Source organism: Triticum aestivum, chromosome 4A (genome assembly GCF_018294505.1).
Source record: "Triticum aestivum cultivar Chinese Spring chromosome 4A, IWGSC CS RefSeq v2.1, whole genome shotgun sequence".
Classification (NCBI taxonomy): Eukaryota; Viridiplantae; Streptophyta; class Magnoliopsida; order Poales; family Poaceae; genus Triticum; species Triticum aestivum.
The window spans coordinates 14504186-14510472 of NC_057803.1; positions in this window are offsets into that span (position 1 = coordinate 14504186).

Sequence of the window (6287 nt, forward strand, 5' to 3'; positions counted from 1 at the left end):
GCATCCCGCATAGCATATCATTATTGCAACATATTGTTTGAGTCTTGCACGTGGTTGATTGTGTCCTTTTTGCTTGTTTGTCTTGTTTGGTTAGAGCCGGGAGACGAGTTCACTAACGAGGAGCCCGTTGAGTTTGCTTTCGAGGATCCAGTCAACCCTGACAACTGTGCAGGCAAGATGATCATATCCTCGAAATCACTACTATCTTTGCTATGCTAGTTTGCTCGCTCTTTTGCTATGACATTGCTACGATGCCTACCACTTGCTTTCAAGCCTCCCAAATTGCCATGTCAAACCTCTAACCCACCATGTCCTAGCAAACCGTTGATTGGCTTTGTTACCGCTTTGCTCAGCCCCTCTTATAGCGTTTCTAGTTGTAGGTGAAGATTGGAGGCCGTTCCTTGTTGGAACATTTATTTACTTGTTGGGATATCATTATATTGCTATGTTATCTTAATGCATCTATATACTTTCTAAAGGGTGGAAGGCTCGGCCTCTCGCCTAGTGTTTTGTTCCACTCTTGCTCCCCTAGTTTCCGTCATATCGGTCTTATGTTCCCGGATTTTGCGTTCCTTACGCGGTTGGGTTATAATGGGAACCCCTTGATAGTTCACCTTGATTTAAGCTTTTCCAGCAATGCCCAACCTTGGTTTTACCATTTGCCACCTAGCCTCTTTTCCCTTGGGTTTCTGGAGCCCGAGGGTCATCTTATTTTAACCCCCCGGGCCAGTGCTCCTCTGAGTGTTGGTCCAAACTAGAGTCCTGTGCAGTGCCCCCTCGGGGAAACTCGAGGTTTGGTTTTAGTTGTATGGAGCGCTCATCTGAGTGTGCCCTGAGAAAGAGATATGTGCAGCTCCTATCGGGATTTGTCGGCACATTCGGGCGGTGTTGCTGGTCTTGTTTTAACCTGTCGAAGTGTCTTGAAGAACCGAGAGACCGAGTCTGATCAGAACGTCTTGGGAGGAGGTCTATTCCTTCGTTGGCCGTGAGAGCTTGTCATGGGCTAAGTTGGGACTCCCCTGCAGGGATTTGAACTTTTGAAAGCCGTGCCCGTGGTTATGGGCAGATGGGAATTTGTTAATGTCCGGTTGTAGATAACTTGAACCTTAACTTAATTAAAATGAATCAACTGGGTGTGTTACCGTGATGGCCTCTTCTCGGCGGAGTCCGGGAAGCGGACACGGTGTTGGAGTAATGTTTGCGCAGGTTGTTCTCTAGTTTCTCGCTCGCGCTTTGCCTCCTATTCTCGCTCTCTTTTGCGAATAAGTTAGCCACCATATTTTTGCTAGTCGCTTGCTGCAGCTCCACATATTTACCTTGCCATACCTATAAGCTTAAATAGTCTTGATCGCGAGGGTGCGAGATTGCTGAGTCCCTGTGGCTCATTTACACCAGATGCAGGGCCTGATGATTCCGCTCCAAGTGACGCGCTTGAGCTCAAGTGGGAGTTCGACGAAGACTCTCAACGTTACTATGTTTCCTTTCCTGATGATCAGTAGTGGTGCCCAGTTGGGGGTGATCGGGACCGTTGTCGCATGTTAGGTTATCTTTTATTTTGGCACCGTAGTCGGTCCATGAGTGTTTGGATGATATAATGTTATTTATGTACTTGATTGACGTGGCGAGTGTAAGCCAACTATGTTATCTCCCCTTTTATTATTTATATTACATGGGATGTTTTGAAGATTGTCTAACTTGCGACATATGCCTTCAATGCGATTATGGCTCTAAGTCGTGCCTCGACACGTGGGAGATATAGTCGCATCGAGGGTGTTATAAAGATGTATTTGGATTTGAAGGATATTTTCTGGTGGACCGGAATGAAGAAGGATGTTGCGGAGTATGTAGCAGTTTGTGATGTATGTCAGAGAGTAAAGGCAGAGCATCCGAAGCCAGCAGGATTGTTACAACCATTGCCGATACCCGAATGGAAGTGGGATAAGCTAGGCATGAATTTTATCACGGGATTGCCCAGGACTCGTTCAGGCTATGACTCGATTTGGGTTGTAGTTGATCGATTGACGAAAGTAGCTCATTTCATCCCAGTAAAGACCACTTACACCAGTGCTAAGTTGGCAAAGATATACATGACCAGGATCGTATGTCTGCATGGAGTTCCAAGGAGTATCGTATCAGATAGAGGAACCCAGTTTACCTCAAAGTTCTGGAAGCAGTTGCACGAAACTTTGGGAACCAGGCTAGAATTCAGTACAACTTTTCATCCATAGAGAGATGGACAGACTGAGAGAGTTAATCAGATCTTGGAGGATATGCTGAGAGCTTGTGCGCTAGATTATGGATCTAGTTGGGACGATAATTTTCCATATGCAGAGTTCTCTTAAAACAACAGTTACCAAACCAGTTTAAGGATGGCCCCTTTCGAAGCCTTGTACGGAAGAAGGTGCAGGACACCGTTGTCGTGGGACGAAGTTGGAGACCGCCAGTTGTTTGGACCGGACTTGATTAAAGAGTCTGAATAGAAGGTGAAGTTGATTCGTGATAGGCTCAAGATAGCCCAGTCCAAGCAGAAGAGTTATGCAGATTCTAGACGCAAGGAGACAGTTTATGAAGTTGGAGATAGAGCTTATCTTCGAGTATCTCCACTTCGGGGAACAAAGCGTTTTGGAGTTAAAGGGAAGTTAGCGCCACGATTTGTAGGACCATATCGAGTTTTGGAACGTATGGGAGAAGTTGCCTACAAGTTGGAATTGCCCGAAGGATTGTCAGGAGTTCATGATGTGTTCCACGTTTCTCAGTTAAAGAAGTGCCACGCGGAGATGGCTGACATACCTTTGAGAGACACAGTGCCATTGGAAACTATTCAGTTGGATAACGATTTGACCTACGAGGAGAAACCAATTAAGATCCTCGAGTTTGCCAGCCGAGTTACCCGCAGCAAGGTTATGAAGTTTTGCAAAGTTCAATGGAGCCACCACACAGAGGATGAAGCCACCTGGGAGCGAGAGGAAGATTTGCTCAAGGACCACCCTCACCTATTTTCTAGCCAACCCGAATCTCGAGGGCGAGATTCATCTTAAGGGGGTAGGTTTGTAACATCCCAAATTTTCAATTTGGAATGTTATACATTAGATCATCATTGCATATCATATTTTATTTTGCATTTTGGTTGATCCTAGAAATTCTACGCAACTTAATGACCCACAGAGAGAGTCGGGGATTTCGTTATTTTCATATTTGAGTTTTCTCAAATTTTGAGAATAGGATCATTTGATTTTATTTATTTTATCATCAATTATTTCTACTACTAAAATATGAGAGAGGGAATAAAAAGACTTTCACAAAATAAAGAAATATTGAGGATTTAATAATAAAATCAAATAAGATTTTTATTTCGGAGTTTTTCGGTGTTTTATTTGAATTTAGGAAAAAATGTGCGTTTTTCAAAGTTGCATTTAGGTCCCAAATAAATGTTCACCATGTGCGCCTTGATTTTAGAAGCCCGTGAAAATTTATTTTGAAATTTTTGGAGTCCGTTTAGTATTTCTTTTTATTTTTCTTCCGAGAGAAATATTATTATTTAAAAAAATGAACGGACCTACGGGCCGTGTCCGATTAGGACTCCGGCCCGAGGAGGCCTTTATAAGCCGGGGGAGGCCCAGCCCCAGCCCCAGCCAAACCCTAGCCACCGTGCCCCAGCCCCCGCGCCGCCGCCGCCTAGGTTCGCCGCCGCCTCGACTTCTGTGCCAACGTTTTTAAAATATATATATATATATATATAGATCGGTTTTCGTCGGTTTTTTTTAGATTCAGTTTTTTTAAATAGATCGATTTTTCCGGTTTATTTAAATAGCGAGTGTTCGTCCGTTCGTTCGTTCTAGCGAGCGTTCTTCGTGTTTCTTTTTCTCGGATTAAATCCACGATTTTTCTGATTGCGATTCCTGATCCGATTTTCGTTTTAGTATAACTTTTCGCTCGTTTATCGGAATTAGGCGATTCAAGCGCCTAGAGATTTGTCTCGAAACCCTCTATCCATTTAACCAACTTAAACAAGATTTTGCTACTGTAAATTTGCTTTAGATCTAGATTACAAGAACGAAGTTGTTTTCTTTCGCCGTTTGACTTTCGTTGCTTCGTTCGATTTGATTCTTTTTGCCAACCGGAGTTCTTAAGTTGAACCTTCTGGTTAGATATCTTATTTGAGTTTTACCCCTACATTAGGTGAGTACTTATTGTATGCTTGTTTTATTGCGATAGAATACCCGGAGTGCGCCGCTTGTTATTTCGAATCGCTAGGTTTCCCGGATCATCAGCAAGGCAAGTAACACTTTGATCATACCTTTTCTACTACCTAGTTTTATTGCATTAGATCAATCCTCACACATTGCATGATTAGGATCTAATTAAATTGTGGGATGGGAAGTAGATGAGGTAGTACCTATTACCTGTTATTACCAAACCTTTGGGAGTTACTTCTACGTTTGCTTGTTACGCCATGCTATGCTAGTAGACGTGGATTGGGTGAGTGATATCCATAACAGATGTGAGATTGTTAATTAATGGTTTATATAAGGTGGCAACTTAAACACACATCTGGGTGGATTGAGGCACGTGGGTATTCCAAGACTTGCCTGTTTTCTTTTGGACCGCCACATACTAGAAACTTCCGTGTGCAGCCACAAGCTATTATGGGCTCTAGCATAGTTGACTAAGTTGTGCGAACTCTTACAGTGGTAGACTAGCAGATGTAGGGGATGTAGGTGGTACGGTCTACCCGATCGTAAGGTGCTAGCGCTTCTGAAAGACTATGTCTCGGTCATCCGTCTTCTCAAAAACTATGTAGTGCGAGAAACCAAACGGAGGCAATCGAGTCTTGTGGGGAAAAGTGCGCAAACCTCTGCAGAGTGTAATAAACTAATCATGATTAGATGTGTCCCCGGTTATGGACATCTTGAGTATCTAGTACCTGGATTATCCTGTGAATCTCAACATGTTACTCTAAATTAATTTTGTTGGGTTATGTTTAAAGATGATGTTTAATTTGGATTCAGAATGCTGTTAACCATTCTCGATGTTTAACAACCACCATGATAGTTAAATAAATCTATTCCTTTGAAGTAGGGAAAATTTGGCTTTATGCAAAACTGTAACCATAGAGCTTTCCACCAGCCAAATATGCATATAGTATAGCTGTTTCATTCCATTACTCTCGATGTGTTACATTGCCAGCATATTCCATGTGCTGACCCGTTTCGGGCTGCAACGTTAATGTTGCAGACTTTTTAGACAATGATTAAGGAGTTTTAGGTCGTGGTTCTATACTCAGTGATGCCGTTGGAGTTGATGGACTCACTTATCTTCCAAGCCTTCCGCTGTTATCATTATTGGATGGCCTTAAGCCATATTTATTGTAATAAGTTCTCTATGGGGACACTCGATGTAATAAGTGTGTGAATGCTACTCTGTTATAAATCCTCCGAGTACTGTGTGGTGTCAGCATTACTGATCCAGGGATGACACCAGAGCACAGAGATCAGACTGTTTGAGGTCTGGTCGCTACACAATGGGATATCATGTGATCCACTTGATGTATGTTTTGGTGATCAACTTGCGAGTTCCGTGACCTCGTGAACTTATGCATAGCGTTTGGCACAAGTTTTCGTCTTGACTCTCCGGTAGAAACTTTGGGGCACTCTTTGAAGTTGTTTGTGTTGGTTGAATAGATGAATCTAAGATTGTGTGACGCATATCGTATAATCATACCCACGGATACTTGAGGTGACATTGGAGTATCTAGGTGACATTAGGATTTTGGTTGATTTGTGTCTTAAGGTGTTATTCTAGTACGAACTCTATGATAGATTGAACGGAAAGAATAGCTTCATGTTATTTTACTACGGACTCTTGAATAGATCGATCAAAAAGGATAACTTTGAGGTGGTTTCGTACCCTAAAATAATCTCTTCGTTTGTTCTCCGCTATTAGTGACTTTGGAGTGACTCTTTGTTGCATGTTGAGGGATATTTATATGATCCAGTTATGTTATTATTGTTGAGATGACTTGCACTAGTGAAAGTGTGAACCCTAGGCCTTGTTTCAACGCATTGCAATACCGTTTGTGCTCACTTTTATCATTAGTTACCTTGTTGTTTTTATATTTCCAGATTACAAAAACCTTTATCTACCATCCATATTGCACTTGTATCACCATCTCTTTGCTAAACTAGTGCACCTATACAATTTACCATTGTATTGGGTGCGTTGGGGACACAAGAGACTCTTTGTTATTTGGTTGCAGGGTTGTTTGTGAGAGACCATCTTCATCGTAC